At 48.8% G+C, this 24,015-nt stretch overlaps 1 protein-coding gene across 1 annotated transcript in view; it reads left to right on the top strand.

Moving 5' to 3' along the window:
• Positions 1-43: 43 nt before the first annotated feature.
• The window catches only part of LOC147033602 (uncharacterized), a 56,905-nt gene continuing 32,933 nt past the window's right edge, over positions 44-24,015 (top strand). Inside the window, exon 1 of the mRNA XM_085857655.1 lies at positions 44-546. The gene's annotated coding sequence lies outside the window, so the exon portion shown is untranslated. The remainder of the gene's footprint in view (positions 547-24,015) is intronic.

Here is a 24,015-nt window from a genome sequence, read left to right as displayed (position 1 = left end):
GAGCTATCCCATAATGCTGTGCGCGCCGCCATGTTGTTTGTGGTCACTTCCATGGCAACGATAGATAGCATCAGTACGTCTTACAATCCGGCACGTTTACCTCGTTATTCTCAGTTCTCACTTACTGCACTGGAAGGTTACGCAAATTCTTTGGCAAATAATTCTCGCTCGTTTAGCTTGCGAAGTAATATGGCGCCCGCACACTGCCTCATGGGGACTGAAACACCTCCATTGGCCCCGTGAAACGTGGACATTTCTTCATCCACCGGCGATTCGATTGATAAAAAGGTGCGTTAAATCCTTTCCGCATCGGTATTAAACGTATGAAGTGAATTCGGCACAAATGAGAGTCTGAAACGACGACACAAGGAACGTGGAGCACGTCATTCTGACGTCATTCCTGACGTCATCCCATCCCACTGCCACACACAAATGTGTTCCTGCATTGAATTTCCTCATGTGGGCCTTTCCTGTTCGAATGGATTTCTCTTTGGTGATGTTAGCATCTTTTGAGATTGCATTGCTGCTTCGATTCCTCTGGTGAAGGTAAGAGTATTCTTTTTATTCTCATCATTTTATGAGTTTCATGAGCTTTGCAAGTTTAAAGGTCTTGCTGTTCGTCTTGTGGGTTTCATGCCTCGTGTTGGCTTCATGGTTATGGTGGTCGGCTTGGGATCCTCGGATCCTGAGTTCAAATCCCCCTTGGCTGTTGAATTAATACCAGGTGGGGTTGACTCAACCTGTCATCCTTCTGACGTCTGCAAAATGAGTGCCAGCTTGCTGGTACCCTGTGTCGGAGTGGCGACCCGTCCAGGATTGTGCCCAACAGCCAAGGAGACTGTTAATAGGCAGCACCAATGCTCTGCACAGAGGATGGTCCCGATGGATGTATGGATGTGGGTTCTCTAGACCCGACACCTGGAAAGGTGCGACGTTTTTGACAGGGTCGTTCAGATATCTTCCAAATAAAAGGATCAATGAATCACTTCTTTGAGCAAATGCTCATCCGTGAGCATCCACTTTGATGAGAAAAGAATACCAAAGAATGATAAAATAATAATAAAACAGTTACAAGCCAGGAGGCGACGATGGCTCGCGGGCATTATTGAGGAAGCCCCACCGTAAAAACCTATCTCTTCCGTCAAAATTGACCAAATCAAATCGGATTTTTTATATGTTGTACTTATGGATATTACGCACAGCTTCTAGGAAATGAAATTGCGAGAAAAAAAATCGAGGAAAAAATTAATAAATAAAAAGTTCAAGTGGGCGTGGTTCCGCCCACAAGGGGCGTGGGACGCCCCTCATACAAAAAGACACAACTAGACCATGATATCTAGCTTGTGTCCAAGTTTCATCAAGATCGCATCAAACGTCACGGAGCTATGCTCTGGAGAGAGTCACAGACAGACAGACAGACACAACGAAAATAGTGGTCACTGCTGGCGCCCGTGAACCAAAAATAAAAAAAATTACACTTACGTTTGCCAGGTCTCCCGGACCCCAGGACTGGAAAGGTGTAAAGTTCTTAAAGCCTCTATCTAAGGGTTAACAGTGCATATATACATATATAATATTGTTGCGGATTCGCGCCCGCCGGCGTGCGGACGGCCACGTAACTCGAATCGCGGCACGTCGCCCACCGGACGGACAATCCAGTCGTGACCCTCTCGGACTAACGCCGGGAACCAGTCACGGGTGGACCTTTCGGTCTCACCGCGATCGAGCCAATCGGCCCCCGCGTGGGATAGGGTTGCTCGCCAAATTCGACCTACCTAAGTACCCACACGGAGGGTAGACCGGGCGATCGCACCTCGCCGCAGGTCGACTTCGGACACGGGCCACTTAAGCGACCCGTTCCGTACTATCGGGATAACCGAGCGGTGTTATTCGTCGGCCTCGACGGTTCGATTAATTATCGGGCGTCTTAGCCCAGGACCAACCCTTTACGTGAAGCAAGATGGGGATTCAATGAAAGAAATGACGAAGCGGGAAAACAGTTCAACATAAAGCACATTTATTCGCGATGAACGGAAAGCACACATATACAATTCCACCAAAAGCACATGTAAAAGGAAAAGAAACACAATGCAATTTTACACAAAAAGCAAATGTAAAAGCGAAGACACAATGCAGAGCTATCCGACTACCGAGCACACGGCAACACTTATACAATTTTACTCCACAGACGGCGCCGACAACACACATTCCCAAAGCAAAAGAAAAGAACACCCTCAAGGATGAGGCGGGCCTGGGGCCGAGACCGGGTCGGGCCTACCCGTCTGATGATGAGGCGCGAAGTGGCGATGGTGCCCCAACTCCGCGGGCCTCGCGGACAGTGTCTGGTAGGGGGTGGGAAGGGGGCCCCCTTTTGTCGCACTATCTCAGCGCGGGGGGAAACAGGAGGGGGTTGCTGATGCTCGGGGAAAGGAGGATTTTTATTCTGTCTCGGGTCCCGCGACGAGCGTCTCCACCTCGACCAGGTCGCGCCGTCGGCCTCCCGCCTTCAGCTCCCGGCACCGACGCGAGCACCCCCTTGTCCGTCTTCGCCGCCGCCACCTCTCCACAGCTCCGCCGACAACTCGTTCCAACGCACAGCTCGTTCCAACGCGCAACTTCCTTCCAGCTTCACCGACGACTCTCTTGAACTCCGAACTCACTCTTTCCAACGCACACCACGTTCCTGACGAACGCAGCTGCTTATATAAGCCCCGTGGCTTCGCCTTTGACCCCCTGCCTTCGACCTTTCACCTCGCTCCCCATTGGCCCAAGAAAAAGTGGGCGTGAATGCTTTTTGATCCATGAATTTGCATATAGCGACCGCCCTCCAACGCCCTGGAGGCGGGGCCAAATCGCCCCTCGCTCACCGATTGGACGGAACAAAAGTGGGCGTGAGTCGTTTTTGATCCGTTTTTCTGCGGAAAGTCCGTGATGTTTTGTACACGCTGTTCGGTGCGCGCCCTGCACGAGTCCAGTACCGGTACCCACAAGCGGCGCAAGAACGGTGGCGATGCGACGGTTGCGAGGTGTGACGGTAAAGGTCGTGGCTGTTGTGGTGAAGCGGCGTTGTGGTGGGTGGTTGATGTTGTGATGACTGTTGAGACGTGGTTGGTGGTGGTAATAATGGCGGTGGGTCCAAAATAAAGATAGTAAAAGAAAAACGGCTATCCTGAAGAGTCGCAGCACGCATGAATGACATTTATTCCCTCTAGACAACGGGTTTGGGCCTAACTACACATATACTTACCGAGATATCTCACCTCAGGGACCTGAATGGTGGTTTGCGAATTTGGTCAACCACAACAATATATATGTATATATATATATAATCTCACCATCATTAGGAAGAAGTTAATTTGTTTCGGTTCGTTTATTGTCACATATCCTTTCCGCATATCTCGCAGGATTTTGAGATGGGCAGGCGACCGTGATGGGTCATAACATCTTGGAGCTGTCACTTTCGCAGTTTCTATGAGGTCTGTGATAGCATGACTGAGGAGGGGAAATAGTTAAACATTCCACTGTTTTAATGAGCTAATGAATAAATATTGTTACGAATCTGGAAGCCATTTACACACAAACAGACAGCAGTCCCAAGCTTAGTTATCTCGATAAGTATGTGTTTATAGTTAGGGTCCCCTACCTGTGTCTAATGGGAATTATATGGGTGCGCTGCGAGTTACTTTTTCTAGTCGGGGTTTTTGCAATACAAATCGAGCCTCCAGCCAACCGAAACCATCACTCCTTCACTTCGCACATCGCACCATTACACACGCGTGTCCAGCCACGTACGTGGACGGAGATTTCCATCGCCTCAGATCGAGACTCTGCCCAGAAAGGCAGGGGCGTGCCCCTTGTCCAATCACGCACAGAGGGCGACTTTCCTACGACACCCCGGCCAATGAATGTTGAGATTGCCACAGAGGGCGACTTTCCCACGACACCCCAGCCAATGAGGGTTGAGATGCCTCAGATGGCGATTTTCTCATCCCGGACAAGAAATGAATAAAGGAACGCCAGGCTCTGGAGCGCTGGTCTTAGAAGGTCGTGGGTCTTAGTGCTGGCTGGTTCGTCTGGTCCTGGGTCATCGTCGTCTCTGGTCTTCTCCTTGGTCTTGGTTCGTTGGTGTGTGGATGATTGGAGAACGTGGTCCCTGGTGCTTGGTGTGGAGAGGAAGGTGTGGGTTCGACTCCCCCCCCACCCGAACCAGCTCGTCTCGACTGGACCGCACAAGGCGGAAAGGTGCCCAACCGGCCCCATTTCGTGTGTGTGTGTGTCGGTGGCGCCCGTCCTGTAAGTAGAAACTGTTCAAGTGCCTTGTACATTAAATTGCATTTCTGATAGTCGGTTTAACTCTGCTCTTTTCGTGCTCCCCTGCCCCATTATAAATAAACCCCCAATTGTTCAATGTACCAGCTCGTTGTTGTGCTTTCTATTATTGACCCAGCACGGTTCATGCTTGATAACCAGTAAGCCGATTGGGCTGTAAGTTGTCGTTTGGACCGACGGATTTTGGTAATTCCGCTCGGTTACACCAGACCGAGGTCGCCAGAGCGACCCGGTTCGACAGAGTCCATTGAGGGTGTGACTTCCCCGGTAATTTGACGACGTGGGTACTTAGGTATATTGAAATTTGGCTATTAACCCTACCCCACGCCGTCAGAGAATTGGCGAGCACAGTCCTTAAGTGACCCGTGACCTTCGGAGTTGTCCGAAGGTTACGACCTGCAATTCTGGGTGTTCGGTGGGAGACGGCTCCACTGCACCACCTGGCGGCCGTTCCTTGCCACCGACCCCCGGTCCACAACAATATGTTTTGATCGACGTGAGAATACCTGTCTGTTTATATGAGATGGAGGAGGGGAGGCCAGTGTTTGGGTTGGGAGGGGGTTAGGGAGTGGAGCAGAGTTTGGTGGAGGGGTTGAGGCTTTGGGTGGGGGAGGGGGGCATTGAGGACTTCCGTTGGGTGGGGCGGGGGATTGAATTGTGGTGGGGAGGGGATCGACGCCTTGGGATTGGGAGGAAAGAGAGCAAATATGGGACAAATTTGGGGTGTGGTGGGGGTTGAGGACTTTCGCTGGGGGGGTGCAGTGTTGGTTTTTGGAGTGGAGAGGGAATGATGCTTTCGGGGGTGGGTAGGGGGTGAGACCTTGGGGCTAGGAGTCTGGAGGTTAAAGACTTGGGGTTAGGGAGGGAGGGGGTTGATGACTTGAGGTTTGTGAGGGGGGTGATGGGTTGAGTTGAGGACTTGAAGTCACATTTTATATTGCATGATGTTCCACAGGTCCCTTATAGTATATATATATATATATATATATATATATATATATATATATATATATATATATATATATATATATATATATATATATATTGAAAACATAACGAGCGTTGTGGAGCACGCTGTTCATTTCCAATGGGCCACGAATGGAGTATTCATGCGGAAGTATTGTTGCGAATCTGGAACCCATCGCACACAACAGCCAGAGTCCTTATAGATCAGTTATATCGGTAAGTGTGTGTTTATAGACAGAACCCGTCCCGAGTCTAATGGGAATTAAATGTTCATGCGCTGCAGAGTTATTTTGATAGTCAGGGTTTTATTTTACATTTTTACATCACCAACAACTACAACAACACCTTCGCTCCATCCTGACACCATAACGCTCACGGTGTGCGGAGTTCAAGAGGACCTGGCGTCTCTCTCGCGCAATCCGGGGGATGCGAGCGAGGTTGCCGTCGGTTGGCCAATGAGCGCAGCCCACGCAGGACAATGTTACTCTCCTTGTTTGAGGGGCGGTCCGCCATTGTGACTGCCCCCCGGTCCAATCAGCGGACTCGGCGCCCCTTTTGGCCAATCACGGGGGCAACGAGCGCATTTTGCACGCCAAAACCATCCAGTGAGTGAGAGCGGGTCCATGGCAGGTGGCTCCTCCCCTCTGGAGAAGGGGTGAATAATAGTTCGGCACGATCCGACAGGAGGGATCTGAATGGAGTTGGTTTTTGGTCGGCCGGATCGCCTGACCTTGTCTGCTGGCGCTCGCTGCTTCGTCCGCGCTCGCGCTGGTTGACGTCCACCCTTCATTCTCCGCCCCGGGCGCTCGGGGGTGGCATCGTGGCTGTCAGGTCGATAGAGAAGAGAATGGTCCCGTGTGCTTGAGCGCGTCTTCGGTCTGGTTTGCGTCTGGCTGCACCCCGTGGATCCGATGCGTCTCGTCCGGCGCAGTACGACAAGCGATTGGCCAACTCGACACAGGAGGTCACCTCGTCTCGCTTCCTCTGGATTCGGCTGCCCTGGTCCGTCCTTTGGCGACCGGAGCTCCGGGAAGGGGTAGACCACCAGCCGCACGCTCGCGGCCAGGTAGCCAGCCGTCCTGACTCCCATCCAAACTATCCTCGGCTGGTGAGCCGAATAAAGACCGTTGAGGTCCATCTTCTTTTGGGTATTTGTGTGTGCGTGTGTGTGTCCTTGGGCCCCGTCTGTAAGTAGGAATTGTTCAGTGCTCTTTGCTGTACATTATTTGCATTGCTTAGTCGGTTTAACTCTGCTCTTTGTGTGTTCCCTCCCCCCTATTATAAATAAATATCCATTTTGTTGAATGTACCAGCTCGTCCTTAACTTTCCTTCATTGGCTCGCCACGGTGCGTGTTGGGGGATTAACAAGGCCGTTGCTGCCGTAGTTGTGCATTTGGACCGACGGGACCTCGGTAACCATCCGCTCGGGTTACGTACGGGTCGAGCACGGTAACGGCTCGTCCCGTTCGAGCTCCGTCGAAGGTGTGAATTCCTCGGTAGCTCGCCACGTGGGCCTCTAGGTATTTTGAATGTTTGGCAAATAACCCTGTCCCACGCGGTTGAATTATTGACGATTCACGGTCCTGTAAGGGACCCGTACCTTCGGAGTTATTGGAAAGGTACGATCTAGATTCCGGGTGTTCGGTGGAGCCGACTCTACTGCTCCATCTAGCGGTCGTGCTCGTCGCCGATACCCGGCCCACAACAGTATTTCATGAACAATAGGGAGTGAAATGTGATACAAATACTCCTCGAGTTACTCAGCTGATATCAAAAGTGGTACATAACGTTAGTTGGAGGTTTATATTTATACCATGATCCCTAAAATTGGATGTTTTTGGAAGGAAAACGGCTCGGATCTTCCGCACAAAACTTGCTCAATCGATGACGTCACAGTAGCGATTCCACACTCCAAGATGGCCACTGTGAGTTTTGTGTGCCTCCAGAATAAATGACCAGCATGTCCATTTTTGTGTGTGTGTGTGGTGTATGATATATGTATTGGTGCAGAGGTACTACGAGGGTGAGGATATCCCCAGACTCACCGGAAATTGAGGCTGTCACATATAAATAAGTCTATCGTGGCGGGTCACTAATCAACCACGAACGCCAACAATTTAACCACGTGACCCAGTGTCCTCTGTCTGACGACCGTTTAACTGTGGTACATGCAGTCTCCTTATCAGGGAATCGTGCCCTCGATGCGTACTTTTTTTTCTTTTTTTCTTTTTTCTTTTTTTTTGTATACACTGTTTATGCTCGTATAACAGCTAACGCACAGAAATTCACAACAAGGGGAGCAGGAGGCAAGAGGGGTGGGAGAGAAAAGTAAAAAACAGTGGGGAATAGAGACATGAGGGGATCTGTGGAAGGGAAAAGGATGGAGTGAGGGTACACAGGGTGAACAAGATGGACACGACAGGCACTTTCAGGAAGGAAAGCAGGGAATTTGATGGAGGTGGGTTTAGGGTGGATTAATGGGGTAGAAAAGATTGTGGTTTTGGGTCGGGGAAGATAAGAGATGGTGGTGAACAGCTGTTTTGAAGACTTGGAGGGAAAAGTGGGATTGAAGAGAGTGTGTGAGTTTGTTCCAAAGGCAGGAAAAAAGAGTAATGAAAGAGTGAAGGTGAGCAGTGATTCTAGATTTTGGTAGTTTTATCAGTAGGAAGTTCCTGGTGGGTTCCTGGCAGACCTTGAGCATCCTATGGAAATATGGGGGGGGGGGACATATCTCAGACAGAGCAGGGGGGTGTGGGGGGTGAGGCCGGAGAGGAGAGGAAGGATCTAAGAGAAAAGAGATACACAAAGAAAACTTAACAAGCGCCTTACATACCACTAACACAGTACATAAACCCCAGCATTCACAACCGAGGGGAAAAGGGAGAGAGATAGAGATAGAGATAGAGATAGAGACAGAGATAGAGATAGAGATAGAGATATATATAGAGATAGAGATAGAGATAGAGATAGAGATAGAGATAGAGATAGAGATAGAGATAGAGACAGAGATAGAGATAGAGATAGAGATATATATATATATATATATTTTTTTTTTGATTGCAATTGCGCCCTCAGCCCACCGGGTGAGGCAGAGGTGCTCTTGCGATTCAACGCTGAGGGAGAGAAGTGGGAAGAAAGACCTCGAGGTGTTTGTGTGTGTCTGTGTGTGTGTGTGTTGCGAGTGTATGTGAAAAGGGAAACTGAGAAAGGTGCAGCGGAGACTCACTCTCACTAACTCTGACCTTCATTAGTTTTGAGATTTCTCAGCAGTATCAGTGGCATGCCTGGCTTAAGGTAGAGGTGGTATGGAGGCAGCCCGGAAGAGCGCGATGTGTTGAGGTATTCCACTGGCCTGTTGGCAACCTCCTTTCCATCTAACATTTCGTCAGCACTGCTGCAGGCTGTCCCCTGACCTGTGAATCCATCTGATAGTCATATTCAACTCATCCACAGCAACATTCTTCAGTCCCAATATTGCACGCTCTGCCATCCACTGGCCGTCTCGGTACCTTTGGGGTATACCCAGTCAATGAGTGCTTGTTGTGATCCAGTTACAGTTTCCTCTGTGTATGCAACGATTTTGATCACGTGGCATTTGTCAACAATTCTGATGATACCATCACCATCAGAGTCCCATTACCAAGCTCAAGCAGCCAGTAAGCAATTGCTGTCAGCACTTGGTTATTTCCATTGCGCAGCACATGCATGTTGTCCCTGGGCTGCTTCACACGGAACACCTCTCAAATTAATGGCTGCTCTCTTATCCTTGCATTTTTGAAGCAGGCACAGACCACCTGTGCACCTGAGGCACGTGGCACCACAGGGAGCACATGGCGGAAGTCACCTCTAAGCACAATGACCTTTCCACCAAATGGCTCATGTACATGTGCCCTGCCCATGATATCTTGCAGTGTGTGGTCCAGTGCCTGCAGCAAATACCGGTAGGCCATTGGCTTGCGTTAAACTGACTATATTAGGTGCAGCCGAGCAGAGCTGCCAAGTACACACCAGCTAAGAAGCAGATTATTGAGATATAACTTCCTGGCGAGGTTAATGTGCAGATCATGCTGGACCATCGAAGGAAAAGAAAAAAACAAGCTGGGTACATTTATAACAAACTATTTATTTACAGCACGGCGAGGAAAATTATGTGGGACAATAATAAGGTTTATTTGGAAAAATGGACAGCAAGGGAAGGCAAGGAATTTGTGGGTGCGGCAAAAGAAATGAAGTTATTTATAAAAGAAGACAAAGTGCAGAGTTAACTAGAGAATAACTTATACAATCTGAACTTATGTGACACATAACAGGTGCCATCACACTGTGGTGGAAAATAACTTGCTTTTCCACACAATGGATCAGCATACCAAAGGAGAATCTTTAATTTTGTATATATGGAGGAAGAACATTTAATGATTCACTGAAACATTCAAATGAACTTCACTGAAGCAGAAACCTGAAGCAATTCCTCTTATACACAATTTGACATCCAAAAATGGGAGGGTGAGACATTTGGCAATTCAACTATGGGATGAGCTGATGAGCAATAGGCGAAAGAACTTAGAACTGCAATACGTGGCCACTTTGGGTGGGAGGGAGAGAATGACACACTCATGGCAAAAGTTTGCAGTGTTAACCAGGTCACCCTGTTTCTATGCAGGGAGAAAGACCTTTTTTCATCGTAAGATATTCCTTTTATCAATATATAGGTCAAAAGACTGTCGGGAAAACGGAAACATTACTGACAGCCAATTCATCTATAGTACAAAAATTATATTTATAAAGTACCAACAACAATTCAACAAGTGAATATACTTGAGAATACATTAATATAATTATTTTTCTTCCACATCCCCCCCCCTTTTTTTCCTATCAGGAAAAATTTGAATAATTATATTACACATGATCACCATACTCCGTTCCTCTAGGAGAAAAGATATCCCTTACAAAAGTTCAATCAATACAGGCAGCGAGCGCTCGAATTGAAGAATGCTGGACGATGGTTATTTCAATAGTGTCCCAGTCGGGTTAGTGAGTGTTTCCGTTTAACTAATGGCCTGTTCATCAGCAGGTGTCACAAATTGAAAAGACCTGCTACCCGAGGCCAGAAGATAAGCGGGTTAGGGTGTAGAAAGAGCAGCACCCAACAGAAAACACAGTCCAGGCGCTCCTTGAGCTGCAGAGAAGGTAGATCTTGGCAGGTATGAGCTTGGGCCCGACACTGGGTTGCAGATAACACTGGGTTGAAGGAGACGAAGAGGACTCGAGATGTGACCCAGAGATCCAGCCCCAGCACAGTTTGGGGCCTCATAGCAGCAGTTCGTGTAATCAGGTTTGATTCCCCAAGCGAGCTATGTACGTTGGAGGCATCCGCGATGGCTCAATGAGCACCATCCGCACCATTGAACACACGTTGCAGATGACTCGCCATATGGACCTTCAGGGCCTTCATTGTGTATTGTGCGACCACGGCATGTTCACAATGTATCTGCAGAGCAGCAATTTGCGAGTGTGGTCGGGGTCGTTCCTCCAGGCAGGCACCATACAATGGCGACATGAAGTCTTTGCCTTGCCGGGGTTTGACTTGTCCAACCTTGTCTTCAGTGGGTTTTTTTTCTTTTTTTCTCTTGAACATGCTCATCTTATCTCCTCAGGAAGGGGGTCGTGTCATGATCATGTGTTGACTGCCCAATCACCCAAATGTGGGTTCTCCCCATCGTCTAATTTTTTTGGTGTAAGTTCTTCCAAAGCTTCATTCGACGAAATTGTTTCCTACATAGTTCAACTGCTCTCAACACTCCGAAACAAGGAAGATCAAGGTTAAGCATCTAACGTATACATTACATGTTATATCAAAATTTTACACTTTCCTTTCCTTTTTTTTTTTTTTACACCTAAACGACATGCTAAAATATAAAGAAATCTCAGTTGTACGTTTACTCAAAAACAATCGTCCCATTTGCTATTTCCATGTAGAAAGGGCAGCAGTATTTATCAGGATTCCAGTTTGAAATCACCAATTTTGTCCACCATCCTCAAAAGATCCCTTTCTGTCAACAAAAAGATTCCATCATCTGCATAATAATTATGAAAGTTAGCTTCTTCTCATAATTTAATTTTCATTCACAAGCAGTTCCAAAGCAGCTGCCATTTTTAATTTTTACCTTCGCAAACTTCGTTTGACGAAGGTATTCTATTGACCCCTGTGTATTTATTTATAGGTAAATATGTGTGCGGACAACATTGCGCAAAAACTGCTGGACCGATTTGCATGAAATTTTCAGAGATGATGTGCAGTTACTCAAGGACGCTAGGCGAAGCTTTTGGGAGCAATCGGATCAAAGGTCAAGGTCAAGGTCACAAAAAGGTCAAAATCATTTTTTTGCGATTAAAGTGTCAATTTTGTTCCGATTTACATCAAATTAAGTCCAAAATGTTCAGTATTCAAATCTCGATCCACTGATATAGCGTATGGTATAGTGTTTGCAACCCTAGTTAGTCTGTGGAAGTCAAAGGTCAAGGGGGTCACCAAAATGGAGTTTTTGATTGGGAAGCATTGTGGACAACATTACACAAAAACCACTTCGCAGATTGTCATGAAATTTTGTGGATGTGTTTGGCATCACGAGAGGACAAATCGATTAGATTTTGGGAGCGATCGGATCAAAGGTTATGGTCAAAATCATTTTTTCGCGATTAAATTGTCAATTTTGTTTTGATTTACAGCAAATTAACTCCAAAATGTTCAAAATTAAATTCCCCATCCTCTAATATGACACATGGTATAGTAATTTTGTCACCCAAGGTAGCGGTTGGGGGTCAAAGGTCAAGGGGGTCACACAAATTCACATTTATATCGGAAAGCGTTGTGGACAACTTAACGCAAAAAAACAAAACGCAGAGAGGCTTTAATTGTTTTGGATTTATTTAGCATCATGAAAGGACAAATCCATTAGATTTTGGGAGCGATCGGATCAAAGGTCAAGGTCACAAAAAGGTCAACATCGTTTTTTCATGATGAAAACGGTTAATATGTTTCCAATTTACATCAAATTGACTCCAAATTGTTCAGTGTTCAATTCTCCATCTTCTGAAATGACACAAGGTATAGTACTATTGTCACCCTAGGTAGCGGTTGTGGGTCAAAGGTCATGGGGGTCATGAAATGCATATTTGTATTGAGATGCGTTGTGGACAACTTCATACAAAGGTAACTAGTGGCTGCGGTGAAGGTATGCGCTCTACGAGTGCCCGTTCTAGTTTTGAATATGTTTTTTAGCTAACTTAGCTAACCTGAGGAAAGATGGTAAAGTTGGTGTTAGAAATACCTCAACTTACTAAAGTAAACATACAAGAAGTACCACTTAATCAAAAATCACACACATGTCCAATTAATCAGGAAACAAAATGGGTAATATTTTAATGCTGTTTGTTGTCATGACATGATTTTCAACAATGTAATTCTTATACTGTGACCTACTTGACATTAATTTCTCTCATGCCTTCTGTACTAGGCATGATTCTGGTTTATTATCTTGCCAAAACGAAGTTTTTGGAAGATATGTTAGTCAGCTTGTATGTTTTTTTTTTTTTATTATTTATTTATTTTTTGTTTGTTTGTCTGTAATCACGGATAAAAAATTCTGTAGAGCACAGTTATCATTGGAAATTTTTGTAACTTCGCATATCAGAGGCCTATAGAGGTCCCTTTCATTGCACAAAATTTTGAAGGTCAAGGTCAAAGGTCAAGGTCACTTTGTCGCAAATCAGGGGAGTCGACGAAACCCTTATTTTTTGAGTAATTTTGATCGGATCGTCTTCAAACTTCATGGGAATATAGTTCATGGTCTGGCGCTCAGCTGATTCATTTTTGGTGGCGATTGGCCTTGACCTTCATGGTTAGCATCTCAGGTCAAACATATTTGACCCCAAGGTCAAATTTTCAAGTTTTAGGAACCATATCGTGTAGTACCTCAAATTGAACACCTCGATGAGTGCTTTCTAGATATGTCAAGCTTGAGACATTATGACGTCATTTGGTGACGTTATGAGGCAAAAGCATATTTTTCATGGTTACTCTGTAGAACGATTCTGATCGGAATCTCTCGTTGGCAGATATTCCTCAAGGAGTCGCTCCTGGTGAATAGCAGCTCTGTTCACCTCAGTGTGACCTTAAAGAAGTCACACGTGGTCACCTTTTGGCAAGATACGGGTCACCCTGCGGGTGACATTGGTTTATCTTTTGTTTTTGTTTGTCTTTCCACAAAATATGGAGGCATTTTACTTAAATTACAGTTAGGCCAGTCCCAGCGACTAATCAGTGAGACCCATACAATTGCGATACATTGTACAATTCCGAATTCCATGAATTGATTTCATAATTGCTGTTGGTCCTAGCCATTCTTTCAGCCATTCTGCATTATCGTTATGTAAATACCATGCTGATTTTCCCTGAAAGTTAACTTATGATTTCTAATATATAATATTGACCAATCTCTTGATCAATATAATAACATAGACCCTCCTTCAATATTATGGAAGTACCTCAACTTAATATTGTTACGTCTGAGGGGGGGGTATGCATTCAAAGGGTAATTAGGATGTTTAATTAGGTATGCCATGCTGTTCGAGTGTACCAGGATCTCGATGTAATAAGTAGCAATTCAATGGTGATAAGTTGTCTAGTAAATGTCCATTTCTTCAAGGGGGAAATGATAATTGTCGCGTAATTAGATAGGGACACGGGTTAGGGTAAGTGTGTCTGCGTAAACCCTTTTAGTATTCCCTGGAGGCTTGCCGTGACGTCACAGGACAGTGCTGCGGATGGCTCTGCCCCGTGATCACGATTGGCGGAAGGCGACGGCGGAAGGCCAATAAAACGGCTCGATTGGAAGTGACGAGGACTCGAGGATAAAAAGGTTCTGTTCGGGGAAAAGGGGTGGGAGGAAGAAGATCGGTAAAGAAAAACCGTTTTGGTGGAGGCTGTTGTGCTGGGAGCGTGCTGTTTTGTTGCGCTGATTCGATCCTGGATTCATCGTGTCTCGTGGCCTTGCTGTGCCTCGTGCCTCACCTCGGTTGGCTCTGGGGTTCTGCTGGCTCGGAGTACGGGGTCGAATGGCGGGCGGACCTGCCTCCCTCTCCTGCTCGCAACTTGGCGCCAGAACTGGCTCCCTGGCGGCTGTGAGCAGACTTGCGCCGACACCAGGAGGTCGACAGCACCACGGTGTCTCCTGCCCCTGACGAGCGCAACGCCAGCTCGTCCGACGCCAATCCAGGGACTGTTGCGTTTACACCACGGGCCAGCCTGACCACCAGGACCAGCTATGTTTTGTGTGTGCGTGTGTGCGTGTGTGCGTGTGTGCGTGTGTGTGTGTGTGCGTGTGTGTGTGTGTGTGTGTGTGTGTGTGTGTGTGTGTGTGTGTGTGTGTGTGTGTGTGTGTGTGTGTGTGTGTGTGTGTGTGTGTGTGTGTGTGTGTGTGTGTGTGTGTACCTGGCACCTTAGAGGGTTTGAGATTTGTATATCCATTGGAATTGTTTGTGTGTTCCCCACGCCCGAACCCACACCACCATCCCGTCGAATCGCCCCGGATCCCTCCTCTTGCCGAGTCTTATTATTTATCTTAGAGAAATAAACATTATTAACTCAGTGAAAAGCGACTCGTGCCACCTTCCTCGTCCCGTTTGCGGTAGAGTGATTAGAACCGCCATCTTTGGGTTGTAAAGGATAAACCGCCTCCATCGTTTCGGCTCATTCTACGTTAGCGGGACTGTTCAAGTCCCGTGGACGTCACATTGGTGTCAGGGTGTTGGATGTTCGAACCCCTCTAAATTATATTTGGTATCGGGAGAACATACCAAGATTAAAATCTCGCCACGAATTGGAATATAAAACTACTACAGAAAAGCGCGCGAGCGCAGGAAAATTTTGGCGGGATTTTTCAAATTAAAATTAATTGGCGGCAAACGGGACTTCTGCACCATGGCGGATGTGCAGATGTTTGAGGAAGGCCACGTGTCTGGCAGCGAGTCGGGGGAAGAAGGGAAAGACGGGGGTAGGATTGGAACCTCCCCCATTCCGAGCGTGGACCGTGCTTCATCACCCGTAACGGAGCCGGCAGCGCCGGAAACTGGCGCGATGACGATCTGGACAATGTTGGAACATTTAATGAGTGCAATTACAGCACAGGGGGCAAAAATGACAGCACAGGGGGCACAAATGGCAAAAATGACGGCACAGGGGGCAGAAATGACAGATCAATTGGGGGTAATGGGGGAACAGTTGGGTGCACGGATTGATTTAATGAGGGATGAATTGGGGGAAAAGATGGAGAAAATGAAAACTGAGATGCAGGAGTGTGTGGATGTTCAATTGGGGTAAATACAAAGTAAATTCGAGGATAGATTGGAGGAAACAAAGGTAGAAATTACATTGGAGGGGGAAAATATACGAAAAAAATTGGTAGATAAAATTGATGCAACGAACATTCGGGTTGATAAAGTGGATGAAAGCCTGGAACGTCATCGTGCCTGTGTGGATGCTCATATGCAGCTGCAAGTAGAAGAGTGGGGAGAGCTGAGGAAGCAAGGGATGAATTTGGCGGAGGAGGTAAAAGGATTGGAGGCTCGTTTGGACGAACAAGATAAAATTATGAGTCAAGATGAAGTCTTGGATAAAGGCCTGGTAGAGCCGTCTTTTGTACGTAGAGTGTCCGGGTTGGTTGATGAGCAGCTACAAACTCGCAACGGAGCCTTGGAGGAGGTTGTGCGGGCCCAGAAGATCCTGCGGGAAGGGTTGAATCGGTCCATTCAACGTTTGGAACAGGAGGCAAAATTGACCCATGAGACCCTCACCACAAAACATCTTTGGCCACAGTGGGCTCCGAAATTGGATACGCAGCCACAAGGGTGTTTGATCCCTGGGCTGGATTCGGGCAAGGGAGAAACTGGGAAGCGGGCCACCGGGAAAGTGATCCCCCTGGTAAATTTTGATGGGTCAGGGAGCGTTGAAGCTTTTCTGACGCAATTTGAATGTATTTCCCGACTAAACGGGTGGAATGAGCGGGAACGTACAGGGAATTTGGTGGCAACGTTGCGGGGACCAGCTGCAGATGTGTTAAACGTGATCGCGGAGGGGATGTTGACCAGCTCCCACATTTGCGAGGCGTTGAGCCGTCGGTTTTGGGTTCGCAGCGAACTGTGATCTGGTGCGGGCCCAGCTCCAGCACCGCAGATTAAAGCCGGGTGAGACAGTGCAGGAGCTGGCACTGGACATTTACTAATCAGTCAGGATCGCGTATCGGGACCTAACAGTGGGGGCATGGGACAGACTGGCACTCGAGAAATTTTTAGCTGCTCTTCCGGACCCTGAGGTCCGAGCGCTAGTGGAGTTACAGGATCCACCCACCGTTCACCGAGCGGCTGAGTGCGCAGCCAGGCTGGCCTCGTGGAGGCAGCCGGGTCGGGTGCCAGAGAGGCCATCGGTGACGGTCCGACAGGCAGAGATTCAGGATCAAGGAGAGGGGCTGGGAGAAATTGGCATTACCCAAATGTTTCAGGAAATTTGCCAGAAACTGTCAAGTTTGATAAGGGGTAATTCGGTAGTTGGTGCGCCAAAGCGGCGGGGTCCAGCCCAGCCAATAGAGCAATTCGATTATGGCCGAGAGGGTCCGGAACCGGAAGAGACATTACACCGATACCCACGGGGGCCTTTTTATGGGGAGTTGTTTCCGGTGCGGGCGAAGAGGACACATGCAACGATATTGCCGGTACCCGGCGATGGAGAGACCCTCCAATAGACTTTCAAGCCCGGAGAGGATGAATCCTCCTGCTGAACCGCCAGGTCTATCCGAGGTGCCCTTACCTAGGTCGAGTCCGGAGATCACTGTCGGGGGTCAGGGAAACTAGATCGGGCTGAGCATACAGGGCCATGCTTGGCTGGTGAGATTGTGGCGAAGTGCCCTCCCTTGGTGAAAATAGTGAATTGTGGGAAAATTGGTGTGGGGAATTTGTGGGTAAGGGTAAAGATAGAGGGAGAGTTTTGTGAAGCAATGGTGGACACGGGTGCAAGTGATACCGTTATTAGCCCGCTAGTGTTGGACCAAAGTGTTGGAGGTTGGGACAAAATCGATAGACGAGCAGGACACAGTCTCCAACTGGCTACGGGAGCAACGACGCCGATAATGGGTCGTGGGGTTGTGAGGATGGAGTTGGGCAGCCTAGAGGTCGATGCGGTGGTGTGGGTGGCAGAATTGTGTGACCGATGCCTTCTGGGGTTGAGTTTCCTTGTGGAACATGACTGCCAACTAGACCTGGTGCGGGGTCACATGTGGCTAGAGACTGAAAAGCTACGGTTGGAGGGACTGGGGGAAGTCGAGGAGGCGCAGGGGGCACGACTGGAGATGTCGTGCACCGTGACCGTGGCCCCCAGGTCTGAGACCGTGGTGTTGGCCCGGATATCGGCAAGGACCAATCACGTGGGCCAGCTCGGGATGGTGGAGCCGTGGAGCTCGGGGGAAACTGCAGGATTGATGGTGGGTCGTACACTCGTGGATACACATCAGCCCATGGTGGTGGTTCGGTTGCTCAACCTGTCTGACAGCCCTCACACAGTGAGGGGCGGAGCTGTTATAGCAAAGTGTAGCAGTGTAGTAGAGATCACCAGAGGGTATGGAACCACTGACTCGCCAGGTCAGCCGGAGTCGGGGCAAAATTTTGGAAAAACAAATTGGCCAGAGGGAGTAAGGGACATGGTAAACCGAGCAGAACAGGGGTTAACAGTGGACCAGGTAAGGTCATTGCACAATTTGGTTGGTGCTAATGTGGATGTATTCTCTCTCTCCCGAGGATTTTGGACGCACGAGTCTAGTCAGGCACCAAATTGACACTGGCGAGGCTCGACCTGTTCGACAGCCTGCATGACGTCTACCTCTTGCAAAGAGGGATGAGGCTGAAAAACAGGTGGAAAAGATGAAGGAGGCTGGAATTATTGAGCCCTCGGTAAGTCCTTGGGTGTCACCCATTGTGTTGGTGAGAAAGAAGGATGGGACCATTCAGTTCTGTGTGGATTATCGCCAGCTCAATCAAGTGACGCTCAAAGACTCGTATCCCCTGCCACGTATTGATGATACACTCGATGCCATTTCCAGCTCAAAATGGTTCACTACATTGGATTTGAAGAGTGGCTACTGGCAGGTGGAAATGGACAAACAAGGGAGAGAGAAAACAGCATTTACCACAGCGAAGGGCCTCTGGCAGTTTGTCGTCATGCCTTTCGGATTGTGCAATGCCCCCGCCACATTTGAACGTCTGATGAAACTCGTTTTGATTGGGCTGCCATGGCAAACGTGCCTGATCTATTTAGACGACGTTCTTGTCCACACTCCCACATTTGAGCAGGCTGCCAAAATTTGGTGGAGGTTTTCAGGCGATTGAGGGGGGCCGGGTTAAAACTGAACCCTGGGAAATGCGAAATTTTTAGGAAAGAGGTCGTTTTATCTGGGTCACGTGGTGAATGAGAGCGGTGTGGCCACAGACTCAATGAAGGCAGTGGCAGTAAAAGAGTGGCCCACCCCCAGAAATGTAAGAGAGGTCAGAGGATTTTTGGGCCTCTGTTCTTACTATAGGAAATTTGTGGAAAATTTTGCAAGTATTGCAAGACCATTGCACCAATTGACAGAGAATGGAGCTAAATTTGTGTGGTCAGAAAACTGCACCAAAGCATTCAATCACCTAAAACAACGTCTGATAGAAGCCCCAGTTTTGGCGTATCCGGCCGAGACTGGCCAGTTCATCCTTGACACGGATGCTAGTCAGGGAGGATTGGGGGCGGTCCTGTCTCAAGTCCAACAAGGTGTCAAACGAGTGATTGCCTATTATAGTAGGGCTCTGTCAAAGCCCGAGCGAAATTATTGCGTCACTCGCAAAGAATTATTGGCCTTGCTGTCTGCAGTTGGACACTTTCATCCTTACCTGTACGGGAGGGAGTTTGTGATCCGGGTTGATCATGCCTCCTTGCAATGGCTTCTTCGGTTCAAGGAGCCAGAGGGCCAAATTGCAAGGTGGCTTGAGAAACTGCAGCAGTACAATTTTGTTGTGCAACATCGGCCCGGCAAAACACATGCCAACGCAGATGCTCTCTCTCGGCAACCTTGTTGGCAGCACCAATGCAAATTTTGTGAACGTCAAGAGAATAGGGATTTTATTGGGCAGGAACAAATTGATGCATGCCTCTGTGCCGCCAGAGTAACCCGTCGGACTCTGCCACAACCACCTCCTGAATTTGGTAGTGTCGATTGGAAAAAGGAACAGAAGGAGGACCCTGTTTTGGGCCACCTCTGTAATTGGCTAGAGGGTGGAAAACGGCCTGCGTGGGAAGAAATTGCTTCGCTTGGGGCGCAGGTGAAGGCGTATTGGGCACAATGGCAGATGCTCCAGCTGAAGGATGGCATTTTGTACCGGGAGTGGGAATTACCAACGAGTGGAAATGCTTCCTGGTTGTTGGTGGTACCTTCGAAATTGAGAGAACAGGTGATGGGGCTTGTACATGGAACACGAACGATGGGACACTTAGGTGTAACCAAAACACTAGCGAAATTGAGGCAGAGATTCTATTGGGTGAACTCGGGCAGCGACATCCAAAAATGGGTACGTTGGTGCGACCTCTGCCAGGGGAAGAAACACCACCATGCGCACGTAAGGCCCCCCTCCAAATTTATAATGTAGGAGCACCACTTGAGAGGGTAGCGGTTGATGTGGTTGGGCCCCTACCCACCACCCACCGAGGAAACAAGTATATTCTGGTGGCAATGGACTACTTTACCAGATGGCCGGAGGCCTATGCATTGCCCAATCAGGAAGCACGGCTGGTTGCCCAAGCACTAGTGGAGGGGTTCTTCACCCGTTTTGGAACTCCGAGGGAGCTGCACACAGACCAGGGCCGGAACTTCGAGTCCGAACAACGACGTTCAGTGTGCGAGCTCCTCCAAATTCACAAGACTCGGACAACTCCTCTAAGGCCACAGTCGGATGGGATGATGGAGAGGTTTAATAAAACTCTGCTCACCCAGTTAGCTCTCTTTACCTCCCAGAATCAGCAGGACTGGGACGAACATCTCCCCTTTGTCCTGATGGCATACAGGACTGCGCAGCATGAGGCCACGCACTGCACCCCTGCCTTTCTGATGTTTGGTCGGGAGATGCGGGTCCCTGTTGATTTGTGGCTGGGCGTGACACCTGAAACCCCAACATGGACCTCGGCGGAGGGTTATGCTTCCAAAATGCATAAGAGCATAGAGAAAGCTCATGACTTTGTGAGGGAGCGAATAGGTTTGGCTTCCTCACGTGCTAAATTGAGGTATGACTCTCGGACACACGCCCCCCGATTCCTCCCTGGAGACCTTATTTGGCTCTTCCGGCCACAGAGGAGGAAGGGTGTGTGCCCGAAACTCACCCCCCCCCCCCTGGAAGGGCACCGGTGTGATACTCCGACAGGTAACCGATGTAGTTTTTAAAATCCAGATGGGCCGCCACGCACTCCCACAGATCGTCCATTGTGACCGATTGAGCTCTTACATGGGTCGGGATATTCCGGATTGGATAGAGCGTGTGAGGGGAAGATTGGCCGCTTCTGTGCGGGAGCTTGGGCCCGGGCAGCCTCCTGCCCCATGTGCTGAAGGTGAGAGCTTGTAAGTTCTGCTGGGTTTTGGAATGACAATAGGGACAGTGGGTAATTGGTAACAAAGCGGGCACGAGAGGCTGTCCAATGGCTGGTGCATGGATTGGGTGAGGAAAAGTGCTGTGTGAGTTGTTTTAAGTTAAGAAGTGAAATGTATGGTGCACACATTGATTTTTTATTGGACATGGTGTGGTAACAGGGAAGGTCATGGTCACTGAAGTGTTAGAAATGCAGGTGTCACATGTAAGGCCGATGGGGTGGGGGGATCATGTGGGTTTTGTGGGTGGGGATGATGTGCTTGGCCACAGGGATTGCTGAAGCTCACGGTGAGCGGGAATTGCGACCCCCGTCAAGGAGATTCACCCCTGGTGGCTAATGGTGACAGTGTCTGAAGGCAACTGGGAGAGGGTCTGGTTGGGCGACCAAGGCGGGTAGGACCTTGGCGACCCAGGAAAGGCCAAGAGGAGCCAGTGAGACCCCTTCCAGTGTATTGTACAGGGTTAGAGCTGATGGCTACCAGGGGGGTGGGAATCAAAGGGAGCGGGGCGGAGAAACGTCCGGGTTGGACTAAAGCTTACCTGTGGGCATGGTTGCACCTGAGATGCCCCCATCATCTAGTGGGAACCCACCCCACGGCCATGACGGGGTTCAGCCTGCATCATTAAAATGGGGACCATGACCTAGAAATGTGATGATGAGCATGGTGTGAGTGTTGTGAAGATGTGTGAGTCCCACTCGATCCCGCACAACTTGACATGTGCAGCAAGGGCATGATGTCCACATAATTTTGGGGCAAGCAAATTTGAAAATTGGCTCCCCAGGTAACGCTGGGTCTATTAGCATCCACTGGGGGATGCGGTCAAGTGTAAATATTCCGTGAATAGTGTCGTTAAGGCTTAGAGTAGGAATGTAAAATGTAAGTATTGTGTTTTTGTGGAACCTTTTGTTTCCCCTCCCCAGATCACTGGAAGAGTGTTGGGCAAGAGCGATGATCCAGAGGATGGAGTGCAACTTCGCTCAGTGCTCTCATGTGATAAAATTAAAAAAAATAAAAATAAATGAATGATTGTTTAGGCGAAGATAAGGCCATAAGGGGGTAGTACATTAAGTAGGATAGGTAAGTTAGCTGCGGCTCGCTGCCCATTGCCCCTCCTACTTTATTTCGTTAGGTTAAATAGGTGTGAGTCAGTAAGTGTTAAGGCTGGTACGGTAGCGCCTGTGATATACCTTGCAGGAGCTGCGGTACCAGAGGAGGGGGCAGTGTTACGTCTGAGGGGGGGTATGCATTCAAAGGGTAATTAGGATGTTTAATTAGGTATGCCATGCTGTTTGAGTGTACCAGGATCTCGATGTAATAAGTAGCAATTCAGTGGTGATAAGTTGTCTAGTAAATGTCCATTTCTTCAAGGGGGAAATGATAATTGTCACGTAATTAGATAGGGACACGGGTTAGGGTAAGTGTGTCTGCGTAAACCCTTTTAGTATTCCCTGGAGGCTTGCCGTGACGTCACAGGACAGTGCTGCGGATGGCTCCACCCTGTGATCATGATTGGCGGAAGGCGACGGCGGAGGGCCAATAAAACGGCTCGATTGGAAGTGACGAGGACTCGAGGATAAAAAGGTTCTGTTCGGGGAAAAGGGGTGGGAGGAAGAAGATCGGTAAAGAAAAACCGTTTTGGTGGAGGCTGTTGTGCTGGGAGCGTGCTGTTTTGTTGCGCTGATTCGATCCTGGATTCATCGTGTCTCATGGCCTTGCTTTGCCTCGTGCCTCACCTCGGTTGGCTCTGGGGTTCTGCTGGATCGGAGTACGGGGTCGAATGGCGGGCGGACCTGCCTCCCTCTCCTGCTCGCAACTTGGTGCCAGAACTGGCTCCCTGGCGGCTGTGAGCGGACTTGCGCCGACACCACGAGGTCGACAGCACCACGGTGTCTCCTGCCCCTGACGAGCGCAACGCCAGCTCGTCCGACGCCAATCCAGGGACTGTTGCGTTTACACCACGGGCCAGCCTGACCACCAGGACCAGCTACGTTGTGTGTGTGTGTGTGTGTGTGTGTGTGTGTGTGTGTGTGTGTGTGTGTGTGTGTGTGTGTGTGTGTGTGTGTGTGTGTGTGTGTGTGTGTGTGTGTGTGTGTGTGTGTGTGTGTGTGTGTGTAACTGGCGCCTTAGAGGGTTTGAGATTTGTATATCCATTGGAATTGTTTGTGTGTTCCCCACGCCCGAACCCACACCACCATCCCGTCGAATCGCCCCGGATCCCTCCTCTTGCCGAGTCTTATTATTTCTGTTAGAGAAATAAACATTATTAACTCAGTGAAAAGCGACTCGTGCCACCTTCCTCGTCCCGTTTGTGGTAGAGCGATTAGAACCGCCATCTTTGGGTTGTAAAGGATAAACCGCCACCATCGTTTCGGCTCATTCGTTTGTATGACAGACCTGAGCCTCGTCCTGGTGGAGGTGTTGCTCTCTTCATCAAAGACTCTATTCCTCACTCTCCCTGCACTGCTCTCACTCCCCCACACCCCCAGGAATACCTCTGGCTTCGGCTTCCCCTCCACTCCCACCTCATGTTTATATGTGTACTGTACCGTCCACCGAACAGTGATGACTCCATCTACACCTCACTCTCCGAAAACATGGACCATCTTCTATCTTCTCATCCAAACTCTCTCTTCCTCTTATGTGGCGACTTCAATTGTCATCACGCCAGTTGGCTAGGTGTGGGTACCTCTCTCACCTGCCATGGGACATCAGCAAAAGCTTTCTGTGACTCATTGGGACTGACTCAATCGGTCAACTTCCCGACCCGGATCTCAACCAATGGTACTCCATCTCTTCTGGATCTGATTTTGACAAATTTCCCCTGACAATATCTGCTGCTCTTCCTTCGCTCCAATTGGTTCTTCTGACCACGTCCTTGTTAAAGTGGACATCTCTCTGGCTGTCATCAGAGAACCACCTCACCGCCGTCGAGTCTGGCATTTCCTCCAAGCCGACTGGCAGGGTCTCCGAGCAGCCATCAAACTTACAGACTGGTCTCCTATCACT

Source organism: Eptatretus burgeri, chromosome 2, assembly GCF_056783735.1.
Source record: "Eptatretus burgeri isolate ZD-2024b chromosome 2, Ebu_testis_v1, whole genome shotgun sequence".
NCBI classification, from domain to species: domain Eukaryota; kingdom Metazoa; phylum Chordata; class Myxini; order Myxiniformes; family Myxinidae; genus Eptatretus; species Eptatretus burgeri.
Note: the sequence above shows the minus strand (reverse complement) of the source record. Positions and strands in the feature narration are given on the sequence as shown.